The sequence below is a fragment of the Vigna umbellata genome, chromosome 4 (assembly GCF_029865625.1).
Source record: "Vigna umbellata cultivar VRB3 chromosome 4, Vumbellata_1.0, whole genome shotgun sequence".
In the NCBI taxonomy this organism is placed as follows: Eukaryota; Viridiplantae; Streptophyta; class Magnoliopsida; order Fabales; family Fabaceae; genus Vigna; species Vigna umbellata.
This window is the reverse complement of record NC_142168.1, coordinates 43972588-43988458: the sequence shown is the minus strand read 5'-3', so window position 1 is coordinate 43988458 and position 15871 is coordinate 43972588. Positions and strand designations below refer to the sequence as shown.

The 15871-nt window shown below is 42.9% G+C and overlaps 1 protein-coding gene and 1 pseudogene across 3 annotated transcripts in view; both read right to left on the bottom strand.

The window, feature by feature from the left end:
* The window catches only part of LOC124841307 (uncharacterized), a 40527-nt gene extending 27128 nt beyond the window's left edge, over positions 1-13399 (bottom strand). For all 3 annotated transcript variants that reach the window (XM_088113203.1, XM_088113202.1, XM_088113204.1), the window contains exons 1-2: positions 12643-13399; positions 9740-10035 (exon numbers count right to left, since the gene is read on the bottom strand). The gene's annotated coding sequence lies outside the window, so the exon portion shown is untranslated. The remainder of the gene's footprint in view (positions 1-9739; positions 10036-12642) is intronic.
* Positions 13400-14011: 612 nt separating this feature from the next.
* On the bottom strand, positions 14012-15842 carry LOC148200318 (pentatricopeptide repeat-containing protein At5g47360 pseudogene; annotated as a pseudogene).
* Positions 15843-15871: the final 29 nt, after the last annotated feature.

The following is a 15871-nucleotide window of genomic DNA, read 5'->3' as shown; positions in this document are numbered from 1 at the left end:
CCCCTTACCTCTTGAAGACTTCCTTCGTGAATCTTGAATCTATCTTCCTCAAGACTTGCAGCTGCAACTCCAGACGCTCTCCGCTTCACCTCTCCCAGATCTGCAGCAAGCCTCTTCACTCCTTCAGAAATTCAGAACCAGCATCCAACACCCTTCTTGAATCTACCTCAAGGCCTCCTTGCACTTCAGCAGCTCCGAACTTCACCCTCTCACCGATTTAGCAGCAAGGATTTCCCTCCCTCAATGCAGAGCCCATTACCCCTTTTATCTCCTATGCACAAAGCTTGTTGAATGGTGCCAAAAATGAGAGCAAAACCCGAACGTTTGCTCCCCATTTTCCAAATAAAACAAAAACCTCACTTCTTTCTATGGGCGGCTGTTGTTTTCCCAGCACTGATTGCTCCTCCCATCTCCTTTTAAAATAAAAAAAATAGGTCCTTACAAGCGCTAGGTGTAAGACCGAGCACTACTTAATACGAGCGCTAGGTGTAAGACCGAGCACTACTTAATACGAGCGCTAGGTGTAATCAAGAAACCACACAACTAAACTAGGCCGTGAGTCCTTCGGGAAGAACGATACTTGGTCTTACCAAGTTTATTACTTGAACGATTCGGTCATACTTGCCGATTGAAAAACAAGTTTGTGACATCATATTTTGGTGCTTACAAATTTGTCCATCAAGCGCATCGCCTTGGGGAGCGCCGGTACTCTTAGTGAAGAAGAAGGATGGCAGTTCTCGTCTCTGCATTGACTATAGGCAGTTAAATAAGCTGACTATCAAGAACAAGTATCCTTTACCTCGGATTGACGACCTACTGAATCAACTACATGGCGCGACCATATTTTCGAAGATTGATTTACGGTCGGGATACCATCAGATTCGGGTAAAGGAAGAAGACATCCAGAAGACAGCCTTCCGATCTCGTTACGGACACTACGAGTATGTAGTGATGCCTTTTGGTGTGACGAACGCCCCAGCAATATTTATGGACTACATGAATCGTATCTTCAGGCCGTATCTAGACAAGTTTGTGGTTGTATTCATTGATGATATTTTGGTCTACTCCAAGAGCTATGAAGAACATGAGGATCACTTGAGGGTCGTTCTAGGCGTGCTAAGAGAAAAGGAGTTGTACGCCAAATTCTCTAAATGTGAATTTTGGATGAAGGAAGTGCCATTCTTGGGACACGTGGTTTCAGCTGGAGGAATATCGGTTGATCCGGCAAAAGTAAGAGCAGTAGTGGAATGGGAGAGTCCACGCTCGGTAACTGAAGTTCGTAGCTTTGTGGGACTCGCGGGCTACTATAGGCGGTTCATTGAAGGGTTTTCCAAGATAGTAGCTCCATTGACTCAGCTGACCAGAAAAGATCAACCGTTCGCTTGGACCGATCGGTGTGAAGGAAGTTTCCAGGAATTGAAGAATAAGTTAAAGAGCGCCCCGGTATTGGTCATTCCTGACGCGGCTAAACCATTCGTGGTGTATTGTGACGCGTCTCATCAGGGTTTGGGTTGTGTACTCATGCAAGAAAAGAGGGTGGTTGCGTACGCTTCTCGGCAACTGAAGGTTCACGAGAAGAATTATCCAACTCACGACCTGGAATTAGCAGCAGTCGTCTTTGCTTTGAAGATCTGGAGACACTACTTGTATGGGTCGACATTCCAAGTGTTCAGTGATCACAAGAGTCTCAAGTACCTGTTTGATCAGAAGGAGCTGAATATGAGACAGAGACGTTGGCTGGAGTTCTTGAAGGATTACGACTTTGAACTACTCTACCATCCGGGAAAAGCGAATGTTGTAGCAGACGCCTTAAGCAGAAAGGTAGTTCACGTCTCCTCCATGATGGTCCGAGAATTGAGTTTGGTAGAAAGTTTTAGAGATCTAAGGTTACAGTTTGACTTGCAACCGAATGTTATCAAATGTTGTACTCTTAGAATCTCCAGTGACGTATTCGACCGGATACGAGTGAAGCAACGAGAGGACGAAGAGTTGGTGAAGATCTTGAATGCAATCGGTACAGATCAGGCCAAGGAGTTCAACACTGGAACTGATGGTCTTCTACACTACATGGATAGAACGTGCATTCCGAATGATGGCGAGTTGAAAAGAATCATCCTTGAAGAAGGGCATCACAGTCGTCTTAGCATACACCCTGGTATGACTAAGATGTATCAAGACCTCAGGAGCTCGTTCTGGTGGCCAGGAATGAAAAGTGATGTCGCACGTTTTGTGGCATCTTGTTTAACATGCCAGCGAGCCAAGGCTGAGTATCAAAGGCCTGGTGGGTTACTTCAGCAGTTAGAAATTCCAGAATGGAAGTGGGACGGCATTTCAATGGACTTCGTGACTCACTTACCTCGAACGGTCAGGAATCATGATTCCATATGGGTAATAGTGGATCGACTGACGAAGAGTGCTCATTTCCTAGCAGTCAACCTGAAGATGTCTATGACAAATCTGGCTAAGCTTTATATCAAAGAAATCGTTCGACTACATGGAGTTCCATCCAGCATTGTTTCAGACCGAGACACACGGTTTACTTCTCGGTTTTGGCGATCGTTACAGAGTGAGCTCGGTAGCAAACTTCAAATGAGTTCGGCCTATCACCCTCAGACGGACGGTCAGTCTGAGAGGACCATTCAGACGCTTGAGGACTTATTGAGGACGTGTGTCCTAGATCACATGGGTGTCTGGGATGAAGTCTTGCCCTTAGTGGAGTTCACCTACAACAAAAGTTTTCAAGCCAGCATAGGGATGGCTCCTTTTGAAGCTATGTACGGGAGAAAGTGTCGAACGCCTTTGTGTTGGTTTCAGGAAGGGGAAAAGGTATTAACAGGACCAGAGCTCATTCAGCAGACGACTGAGAAGGTGAAGTTGATTCAAGAAAGGTTGAAGACGTCCAGGAGTCGACAGAAATCTTACGCTGACAAGAGGAGAAGACCCTTGGAGTTCGATGCAGGAGATCATGTCTTCCTTAGACTGCATCCGACCACTGGTGTAGGGAGAGCTATCCGACCAAAGAAGTTGTCTCCCAAGTTTGTCGGACCTTATCAGATCTTGAGGAAGATTGGGCCAGTTGCGTACGAGTTATCGTTGCCGCCTCAGTTATCAAACTTGCATCCAGTCTTTCACGTTTCTCAACTCCGGAAATACGTAGCCGACCCTTCTCACATATTGGAGTTAGAAGATATTCGTCTTCGTCAAGACCGTACACTAGAGATGCAGCCAGTATGCATTGAGGATAGCAACACCAAGTACTACAAGAGGAAAGCAGTCAGGTTGGTGAAAGTCGTATGGGACGAGAAGATGGGCGACTCTACGTGGGAAGTGGAAGATGCCATGAAGGATTTGTATCCCCATTTGTTCGAGTCTCAGTCCTAATTTTCGAGGACGAAAATTTTTATAGTTGGGGAGAATGTAAGGTCTCAACAAAAAAAAAAAAAAAAAAAAAAACGTGGCGGCCTGAGAGCGCGCCACCTCAGCAACGTACATGGACGACAGCAGCGCCCGACAACCACTAACGAACGCCGGCTGTCGTACGTGGAGCTGAGTCTGGAATTAGTAGTGGATTACACGTGTGCGGTTCAGAACGAACGACCGTCCATCGTGGACAGTCAGAAACGCAGAACGTGTCTGCCCGGGTGGGAACGTGCGCTGGCTGAGTGCAGGAGTGAGCTGGAAAGGGAGTGGAAATCAAATCTGAAATCTGAACTTATTCCCCACTCACTCTGCACGTCCCTCTCTTCCTGATTCCTGATACCCCAATTCTCTCCTCCTTCTCTCTACACTCTCTGCATCTCTCTCTAGAAACCACCGTTCATCTCCTCCAATTCTGGGATCCGGCACTGTTGAAGGACGCTCGGCAATTCTGGGATCCGGCACTGTTGAAGGACGCTCGGCGTCAAAGATTCCAGAGGGAACGTTCGTCTGGAGAAACTGAACTGGTAAGTTCGTTCTCCCTCTCGGTCGTTCGTCTTACTGATATACGAAACCAGTTTTTTGTACGTACGTTACCCTTCGTAGAATTAATTAGATCTGATTTGGTTGGGGCTCGTTCATTGTAGTTTGGTTAACGAGCGTTTACGAGCGTGGGAAAGGGAAACGTAGTGGAGAAGAGTGTGGTGCGTCAGTGGACGTTCGGTCATTTCCAGGTAAGGGAAGCTTATTTGATTTAATTCATGTTGTGTGCTTCGTTTGAACGTTCGTTAATTACTGTATGAATATAATGCATGATGTTGCTGTGATTTGAGTTGCATGAACGTTCGTTGTTTACTGACTGAAAAGGATATATGACTAAGTTTACGTATGTTGTATGAAATACATGAGATTTGGATGATATGAATTATATGAAGATTGTAAATTGTACCATGACATGAACGAATGGAATTTATGAAACTGTATGATGAGAAATGAACTGGAATGTAAATGAATTGAAAAAGAATTTCCCTTCATATTGAACGTTCGTGCTGAACGGTCTTTGACCGTTCGGTCTCCCTTTTTAATAGTCAAGAATGGGATTCGTTCATTTGGATCGATCCCTGGTCGAGGACGAGCGTCCTCATGTTAAAATGCTTCGTTTGAGCGTTCGTCCAAAAATGGTGTTCGGTCTTATACCGAACGCTCGCTCAAATTGGGGCTCGGTCTCACACCGAGCGTTCGTCCTAATGATGCTCGGTTGAACTGAGCGTTCGTCCAATATGGTGCTCGGATGAACTGAGCGTTCGTCCAAATAGTGCTCGGTTTTGAACTGAGCGTTCGTCCAAAATGGTGTTCGATCTTATACCGAACGCTCGCTCAAATTAGGGCTCGGTCTCACACCGAGCGTTCGTCCAAATAGTGCTCGGTTTTGAACTGAGCGTTCGTCATAATAGTGCTCGGTTTTGACCTGAGCGTTCGTCCTGATGGTGCTCGGTTTGAACTGAGCGTTCGTCCTAATGGTGCTCGGTTTGAACTGAGCGTTCGTCCTAAATGGGGCTCGGTCTTATACTGAGCGCTCGTTCTCAACGGTGTTCGGTATTATACTGAGCGCTCGCTCAAATTGAGCCTCGGCCTTATGCGGAGCGTTCGTCCTAAATGACGCTCGTTATTATTTTGAGCGCTCGTTCTCTTTTCCACAAAATAGCGTTCGTCCAATGAACAGTATATTATGTATTCCCCTACGTTATTGAAATTCTACCGTTCGTACTTTGATTCGAACGAGCGTCTTTTAGTCTCGCTGACAGCGTTCGTCCTCGGTCTTATTGGGGACAGAACGTTCGGTTTTGATGATTTCCCTATTAATGATGAAAATGATTATATAATGATGACCAGTGAATGATGAATAGTATCTGAGATGAAATGAAAGTTATGAATATTGAACGAGCGTTCCAGGTAGGAACAACTCTTGGAAATTGTTGGAAATTGTCAAGTATGACTGTGGGAAGTTAATGTTGGCTGTTCGATCCTGATGTTCCGTGAGTGCTCGTCCTCAAGTAGAGGATGCACGTCATGCGGGGGAACGACAGGAGGTCGTCGTCCTTAGAGGTACTTTGGACGAGCGTACTAACCTCGGGTGGCAGCTGATGAGGATTCCAGTTACCACACCACCCGGGTGCGCGAACGCCTGTAACTACGCAGAATTCATACAGTCCGGACAGTCAGTCGTGTTGAGTTTTATTTTGTACGTGCGTTAAATTATGTGATGTATGATGAATGCGTACGTTGATATGTATGTGTGAAATGAACTGTTTGCTGGAATTTATATATTGATGCATGAGTTAAATTACGTAAGCTTACCCTTTCGTTTTTCTTGTGTTGTCCATTGTCCTTGTACGTCCGTCTTGTCATTGCAATGATCATCCGTGTGGATGTGAGCAGATGGAGATGAGCGGTTGGAAGAGGTGCTGAATGAAGAGAACCTGATTGAAGTTGAAGTGAAGACCGAGCGGTGAGACGCTCGGCCAGAAGTTTAAGTGTTTATTGAAGTGGTCGTTCGACCACCTCTTTCCTTTAGTTTTTGTATGTTCGACCGTTCGGTAATTTCGTGTGTAAACCGTTCGGTCAATTTCCGTTTACGTTCGGCTTTATTTGGTAATTCTTGTTGAAGACGTGCGGTGTTGCGCGTCCGTTCTTTGATGTAAGACTGCACTCAAGGACGTTCGTCCTTGAGCGCTCGTTCATTTCTTCATTGTTGTTTTTAGTTGGAAAAACTGTATTGAATTATTATTAAATGTGATTTTCTGATTTTATGGTTTAATACTGTATTTTTGGGATGTCACACTTGACAATCACGAGCAAAAATAAATTTAGAATTGGATAAAATGAAAGAGCAGTAACAATCACTTGCCAATAAATTTGATTCGTTTAGTAGCAGGTTAATTTACTAAGCAATTAATTCATTTTTTAGATACTTTACTAGCATTGTTCCTTTATCCACTCGATGTCTTCCTCTATATTAATGAGTTTGCTGTATAGTGATCAGTAGGCAGCAGCATTATAAGCCATATAGAACAAGTATCAAATTCGAATGGTGTTCAGGCGAGCCATGTTATGATTAACTGAAAATGCAAAGGGTGTGTGTAACATCCCTAAAATTCACCCAAAATTAAAATTTATTTTCAAAACTTAAATGTTGTAATAATACATAACATCCCAAACATCAACTAAAATCTATACATCAGTTTTAAGCTCAGACGCAACTGCAAAGATAACATTGAATCCTTCTAATTCGATCTTCCATCACTTCCTCCAATTGCACAGGATCACGTGACAATCCTTCAACTGCTCTCGTATAACATCACACATTATACGATCATCGCATTCACAAGCACAAACAAGCAAAGTAAGGGTGAGCTAACCTGAAACACATCATTTATAAAACATGCAGAGTTATCTCAATACAAATGCCGTATAATAATTAAGTCAGACATCCTCATGCCAATGTACCCTAATTCCTGTTGGACACTCATTCCATAGTACCTAATAATCAACCCAGTACACAATAAACTCTCATCCGGATGATACGTTGATGAGCAAATCAACGGAAGGTGCCCCACTTGTAATTTCATTCTTAGTCCCCTCAATATGTCCACAATCAACCACAGATCAAGACATCCTACTACAGTACCCTCAACCTCAATACATACCCAGATATCATAGCATTACTGAATCAAACGATGAAACAACGAACTTATATTACATCGGATACTATTTACACGAACATTAAGATTGATCACTTAAGCTCGAAACTGAACATCAAACACTATTATACCGAATACCATTAGGTCGAATACCAAAAGATCAAACGCTAATTAAGATCAAGTACATAGACTTCACGTTAAGACAGTGTACTCTACTAGAACAATTACTATTATTTCGAACACTATTCGAACGATTGCTCAAAGATCAAATCTCGCACACCACAGATTAAATACCATTCGGACGAACACTTAATTGATCACTTTACTGGATTTAATTCTATCTGAGGGTAACCTCATCGAGACCGGATGTTCCCTACGTACAACCACTAACTATTAATGATCCTTACCTGAGACAAGCATCATCCGACCCGAGCACTACCTATGAATGATCACTTCCTGAATCATGCATCATCACGACTAATCACTATTTATTAATCGATCGTTACCTCAACGACTATCAAGGCCGGTCACTCCTTATAAATGATTACAACCTCATAGCAACATGACCAATAAAGATCATTCCCTAAGAACCATCGCTACGAGACAGAACACTATAATAAAGAACGCTTGAGTCTGGGTTAAACGCCTAGAGTACTCTGCTGAACACCTCAGTACTGACCGAACGTAATCAAACTAAACCTCAGGTTACCAAATTAAGATCGGACGCTAGCTACCTCAGATCCACTAACATCAAGATCAACTGTTACCTAATAACGCTCGCTACCTGAAAATAAATAACACCAAGACCGAACGTCACTAGTAAGAACGCTCGTTACTACCTATAGACCCAACAAGTTTTACTCCCCGTCTCTCTTGAAGAAGTATTCCAAATCCAACTTTATCTGCACTACCATCTCTCCCGTATCCGTACCACCATCACGGTTAGAAACCACAGCCACAACATGCAAGATGAATAACCAGAATTATCACATTATAAACCCACTACATATACTATAACAATTCCCATGATAAATCGACTCACATGACACTACAGACTAGTCTTTCATAAACTGATGTCGTTTACTTGTAATTCGTCGTCATAACCTGCTCTCAATAACAGGCGACCCGAGCCGTCATCCATCGCGACTTCAGACCTATCTCCCCGACTCCTCAAGGACTAACGAGTAAAAACATCGATACTACGCGCAACGATGCACTATACTCAACACGAGCCGAAGTCATTGGGCGAGACATTCACCTCCTCGCGCAGAAGAAGGTGACACTCGAATCTCCGTCTCACGCGTGAGACTAGCAAAAATGCTAAAAAGACCGACGAAGTTACAAGTAAATAACATAGTGTATGTACCACCTCCAACAGAATAAACGTGCTCAATCACGAAGTCATACATATTCTCAATAATATGTATAACTAAACCAACAGAATAAACGTGCTCAATCACGAAGTCATACATATTCTCAATAATATGTATAACTAAACCAATATTGGATCAAGGAAATAACCAACAATTCTCAATAATTGCTTCAAAATACTCCCACGGATTCATGCATTGCCGAACGCTATTTCCAACTCTGATACTGTCTGAACGAACGTTCTGAAATCAATCCTCATCAAAGGCCGAACGCTGCCGATGAACACCAAACCTAACCGAGCTCCAAGGACGAACGTTTACAAACCCAGGACGAACGTTCACAAACCAAGGACGAACGTTCACGAAATCAAAGACGAACGTTCAGAAAATCAAGGACGAACGTCCAAGATCCACACCGAACACTAAAAACCGAACGCTCACTTATATCCAAAAATCGAACGCTCATTATACCCAAAATCTGAACGCCAAAACCGAACGTCATTAAAAGAAACCGAACGCTCAATTATACTTAAAAACGAACGCTCACTTCACAACCATACTAAGGCCGAACGATCAAGATCCATTACTTAGGCCGAACGCTAAACCATTGGACACCGAATTCATCACTGTTTGGACGATCGCTTCAAGATCAAACATCCTCAAGGACGAACGTTGTCTAAGGCGAGTACCATCCGAATACAAACGTCAACTGAGCCGAACGTTCGCTAGGAACGATCGCTAACTTAGAATAAATATCATCAAAATTGAACGTCCGTTAATCCATAGTACAACCGAACGTTCTTTACCACCTATGGACGTTCGTCTTGAGACTAAGGCCGAGCGTTCAAGATACTCCACTAAGATACTAAGTTAAGGACGAACGCCTAAAGTCATCAATTCACTATTTACATATGATTTGGACGAGCGTCTCATACTTGACGGACGAACGCGGACGTTCGTCTCAAACCGAACGCTCAGCACGACCACTGAGCAACTTGGACGAACGTCCAGTTTCACCAGAATTTGACGAACGTTCTGAAGTTGGCCGACCACTATTTGGTCGAGCACTGTTGGGACGAATGTCCAATTTTGATTCACCAAAATTGGACGTACGCGCGTTCTGCAGAAATTCTGCAGAAACGCACCAGAGTCCAGAAAACCCAGAAAACCTTCATTTTCATCCCTTCTTCCCAGATTTGCATCAATTTAGATTATTTCAACAATTAATGAAATAAATTAAACTCCCCTTACCTCTTGAAGACTTCCTTGCAAATTTTGAGATCTATCTCCTCCCAAACGTGCAGCTCCAAATCTTCTTGCAACCTCAACAATTCTTCACTTCCTCTCCCAGATCTTGCTGCAAGGACTCCCCTCTCACCAGATGCCCAACCAGATCCTCCTCTCAGCCCTTCAGAAGTTGGTACAGCTTCCCATGGATGCTCCTTGAACGACTGGAAATGGGAGAAAGGGTCCCCTTCCTTTGGCTGCTCTCCCTCTCTCTCTCCCTCTCATGCCAAAAATGAATCCCACACCTTGTGCAAAGCTTCCTGTAAAATGCACCAGCAATAATTTCATTCTAATAATGCAAGAGGTGGTGACCACCATTTCCCCACCATGTCCCCACCATTACCAAAAATTACGGGTCTTACAGTGTGTAATAAATAATTAGAATTCATAACTGAGTTTGCAAAATATAAACCAAAAATTTTATCACTTCAACAAAATGTTTCGTTGGCTATATTCATCATCTTTAAATTCGAATTACAAGTTAATTGTGTAACATCCAAAAAATTCACCCTTTAAAATTCAAAATTTGAAATATTATAATAATACATTTACAGTAATACCCCGTAACCTCATACATAAATCTATACATAAGTTTTATGCTCAGACTTTAACTCAAACTATAACATTGAATTCCTCTAATTTGTTCCTCCATCTCTTCCTTCATCTGCACAGGATCACGTGACGATTCTTCATCTGCTCCCGTATAACAAAAACATTATACGATCATCGCAAAAATATGATTTTCCGACACAAACAAACAAGTAAGGGTGAGCTAACATGCAAACACATAAATTATAAAACATGCATAAATGATTTGATATAAACATCATATAAAATTTATGTCAGACATCCTCATATACCATCATACCACAATTCCTATTAGACTCTCATCCGGATGGTACGTTGATGAGCTGTCGCGGGAGGTTATGCACTTGTGATGACTTTTGCTTTTTCTTATAAATTCGCTTCCAAATACTTCATACCATTCACAAGGTTAGTCCCCCTCACTATGTCCAAAACCGGCACATAGACCAGGACCTCCTGCTCCTCTCACCACATAATTCATCCTTCTCTACTTGAGACTGGATGATTATTAGAGTATCAAGATAACCTCCAACTACGGGACCCTCAACATCAACATACACACTAATATCATAATTTTAAAGAATCTCTCCATGAGATTCATACCATTCGCTTCCAAATACTTGTGATGACTTTTGCTTTTTCTTATAAATTCGCTTCCAAATACTTCATACCATTCACAAGGTTAGTCCCCCTCACTATGTCCAAAACCGGCACATAGACCAGGACCTCCTGCTCCTCTCACCACATAATTCATCCTTCTCTACTTGAGACTGGATGATTATTAGAGTATCAAGATAACCTCCAACTACGGGACCCTCAACATCAACATACACACTAATATCATAATTTTAAAGAATCTCTCCATGAGATTCATACCATACTCATATTCCTCAACTCACATTACACCATTACAAAATCTCCCCGTAATACACATAATTTAGTTCAAACTCAAAATCTAACACCATATGAAAAAATATATTAGAATGAGCACTATTCACCGAACTCTTTTGAACGAACGCTACTGGACGAACGCTATTCATCCATATAGGACCTACACCACTTGGACGAACGCTATGAGATCTAACCCAATCTGACCGAACGTTCTATACTAATCACTATTTGAACGAACGCCATCTGATCGAACACTATCTGTCGAACGCTATCTGTCGAACGCTAACTGACCGAACGTTATTTGGGTGAATACTATTTGGACGAACACTATCTGTCGAACGCTAACTGACCGAACGCTATTTGGGTGAATACTACTTAGACGAACGCTATCTGTCGAACGCTAACTGACCGAACGCTATTTGGGTGAATACTATTTGGACGAACGCTATCTGTCGAACGCTAACTGACCGAACGCTATTAAATCCACCAAGATCGAACGCTCAATTGGCCAACCACTAATTGGTCGAGCCAGAATTTGGACGAACGCTCTCCAGACAAGGACGAACGCTAAATGCCTCAGCCAAAACATGATTGTTACCGATCGCTACCACCAAAAACGAACGTTAACCAAACCAACATTTGATCGAACGCCACTCAGCACATGGCATTACCGATCGTTTCATAACCAAATGGACGAGCGCTCTAGAGGACGAACGTTAAGTGACTTAACGCTAGAGCAACATCTGACCGAACGGTCAGTTCAGTCAGCACATGACCGATCGTCTAAAACAGACCTGGACGAACGGTCAGTTCTTGTCGTTCTGCAGAATTCTGCAGAATTATGCAGAATGATGCCAGAACTTCCCCTTACCATTTCCAACCATTTTTATCAACTTCTAGCACCCTAAATTCTTGTTTTATACATGATTGGATTTACCTAAATGATTATAAACATTCCTAATTCCTTCTAAAGTGATTTATACTCAAATTCAACCTTAAAACACCAATTTCCACCACTTAGGTACCCAAATCCAATTCTACTACTATGCACATATTTTGATCAATTTGGTGACTTGAACAAGTCACAATCCAGTAGTTAACACTGTTCCAATAGTCCAGTTACACTCTAGACCCCAAATGCCCAAAATCACTACCTCACTTCCCCTCAAAATGACTTAACGGACCCCAAAAATCCCCAAATTTCTTTCCAACCCAAAACATACAAGGTTTCATACATAAATCACTTCCCATCGATCAATTACGACAATTCAAACTCACCCAAGTCAATTCCAAACAGCACCACACAGTTTCCAGACAATCAAACCATGCATGATTAAATCCATCCACCTAACACATAATATATCAGAAGAAAGTAATCTAGCTCCCCTTACCTCTTGAAGACTTCCTTTGTGTGCTCCTTGAATGTTTGAAAATGGAAGAAAGGGTTCCCTTCCTCTGGACTGCTCTCCCAGGAGTGTATCCCGCAAGTTTTGGTCCAGGCCCAAACTTTTTCAGATCATGGTGGGGTTTCTTCTTCATCTAATCGAAAACAGGAAAGCTGGGAGTTGCTTCTTCATCATCCGTGGCAGCCAACAACCCTCAACCAGACCAGCCCGTCGTGCGTCCCCGTAGCCAGCCGAGAGAGTCGCCGGCGTCTTCACCTATGCTGGAAGTAAAGTCGCACACTGCACCGTTTCTCCACCATCACTATGTCTACCACCCGCAACCCCATATCCCGGACTAACACCTTCACCTCCTCCAGCTTCTCCCATCACCATAACCACCCCCTTTTTGCTCCATCTTCGCTAAACCGGCCACCGCGCCACTGAACCAGCCACCGTGACCCAGCCTCCGATCCTGTCTGCCCTCTCCGGCGTCTCTGCGCCGTGTCTGACTAACTGGCTGCTGCTCACCACCGCGATCTGGCCTCCGCTTCACTGCTTCTTCGATCCAGCCACGGCAACTCAGGGAGGGGTTTCACCTCCGCCGCACCAGCATACGGTCCACCGCCTACCTTGAAGTATCTATAGGATGCTAATTTGGGTCGTGCGTGAATGATGATGGTCGAGGGGTGAGAGGAGTCGAGACTGGATTATGGTTGAAGTTGGAGATGTTAGAGATGAAGGAGAAAAAGGATGAAGATTGGGTGATGAGCAGAAAGGAGTCAGTTATCCCCCTTTTGATGGAAGCGTGCGTCCAGTAATAAAATACTTCCAATAATGCACTCCACTTATTGCATTCTAATAATGCAATGGGTGGTTGATTGCCGTGTCCCCACCTCCAAAATTTACGGTCCTCACAAATTGTCTTGTCTTTGTGTTGACTTAGAATGCTAATGGGGTCAGCGGTTCTAGTCTAATTAGCCAGCTTATCTCAATTTTATTATTCCAATAGTTCACTTCTCACTTTTCCCACTATCTTATTGTTACCGAATCTTAGTAATTACTTTATTTTAAATTAGTTAAATCTATGATCACCAGTTAAAATTTGCAATTCAATTATTAAGTTCATTTAGTTTGCTTGCAAAACCCCTTAAACTCAATTACTGATGACTCCCTCTTTGTGTAAGATGAGAGGCCAAGCCTTCCATGCAGAGAACAAGTGTTGGACTGATCAAACAGAGTGACGAATGCAACGAAAATAGGGATGGATGGATGAACGAATTCAGTGACTATGGTGCGGTGTGTGATGCGAATTGGATTAAAAAAGCATTTTGTATGAGGAAAATGGGCTTGCCAACTTATGATATTAAAAGGAATCTACAGGAGAATGGGTTTAACATTCACAGATAAAGACAAGCATATTGTTTCTCAAGAATACACTGTCTCCTACAAGGGGAAGAAATGAACAAAGTACCAGCAGACTACATCACAGAAACCAATTCTTACTGTTGCTGTTATACAATGCAAACTTATGATATGACCAGAGGCAGCAGAGAACAATGGGCGTGACCTCCTTCATACGACCTTTTATCATCAAAGTCCCTTACGAATGCCAGTCAAATGATTCCCAAGATCTTTTTCTCCAGATTCTATTAGGACATCGATTGCACCCTCTTTGTATGGAGATTGCAGCGGAACTGATTTTTTAAGCATTATCTTGGCCAGCTTTGTGGCCTCGGTCAGGTGGCTTCTTTGACAAAGGCCAAATAAAAGAATAGAATAAATATCAGAGTCAATGGCAGACAAACATCCCTTGTTCTCAATTGCTTCAAGCAAGTAGAATCCATCCAATACCCGGTCCTTCATACAGAGCTCCTTTAGCACAAGGCTAGATGCCAAAGTATCAGGTCTGACATCACCAGAAAGCATTTCCATGAAGAGTTTCATTGCTTCGTCCAGCTTTTTAATCCTTATCAATGAAATCACAAGTGAACTGCAACATTCACCATAAGAAAAACCATGTTCCACCACAAACTTATCAATCAACTTGTAAGCTTCTCCTACACGACCCTCAACACAAAGGCTATCAACCAAAGTAAAAACAGTAACATGATTTGCATGGCACCCCGAAGCTTTCATTCTATCCAGAATATCCAATGCTTTCGTCCACTGACCTCTCTTACAGAAACTTTGAATCACAGATGTATAACTAAAAACATTTGGACGGCAATCCCCACCTTTCTCCATTTCATCCAACAACTCCAATGCCATTTCCATAGATCTAGACCTACACAAGCCATTTAAAATGGCTGATAAAAGGACCAAATTGGTTGAACATCTATGTACTCTCATAACCTTAAGCAAAGAATAAGCATGCTCTGGGCGACCCACATCACATAATCCCTCCACTATTGCCATGTACGTAATAAGATCAGGGTAAAGACCGTTCAAACTCATCTCCCCGATCAACTTCTCAGCCGTTTCAATGTCGCCATTCTTGCAACATAGCCTAATAACCACATTATACATCACAGTGTCAGCACCGATGTTGAAACTCTGCTCCATCTTCCTCAACACCCACAATGCCACGTCAGCTAGTTGGGCTTCTTTGCACAGTTTCAGAACCTCCCTGAACATGTTGACATTGACTAAACACCCTTCGGCCTCATAAGACAGAACGAGATCACGAATAATTTGGGGATTTTGCTGAATCCCAAACAACTTGCAAGCTTTGCTGTACGTGTAAGCACTGTGCCTGTAGCCAGATTGAAATCCAGCCCAAACGAAAAATCTGACGCCCAATAGAGGTTGCTTGGGATGACAGGAATTGAGGACTTCAATGACACATTGAGAATCAAGTTTAGGCTTAACCTTGGACAATGAGTTCTCAACACTGCCATTGTTTTGGTGGAGATGGGTACAGAGGGTATCGACCATGCCCATTCGGTGGGTGGAGAAAGGAAGAGTTTTGAGTGCGTCGCAACGCGAGAAAAGCCGAAACTTTACAAATTGGGGCATAGGGTTAGTGGATGAGAAAGAAAAAGGAAGAACGACGAAGGTTGCGTGAAACAGAAAAGGGTCTAATTGATTTGATTACCAGTGCCTGTGTATGTGAGGACGAGACTCCATCAGCCAAGAAATGAGTTGAGTTGGTTCCTTCCTCCTTCTCACACCGCTTCCAAATCCAATGGTTTTTTCAAACATCCTCTGGATCAAAAGATACTAAATATTTATTGTT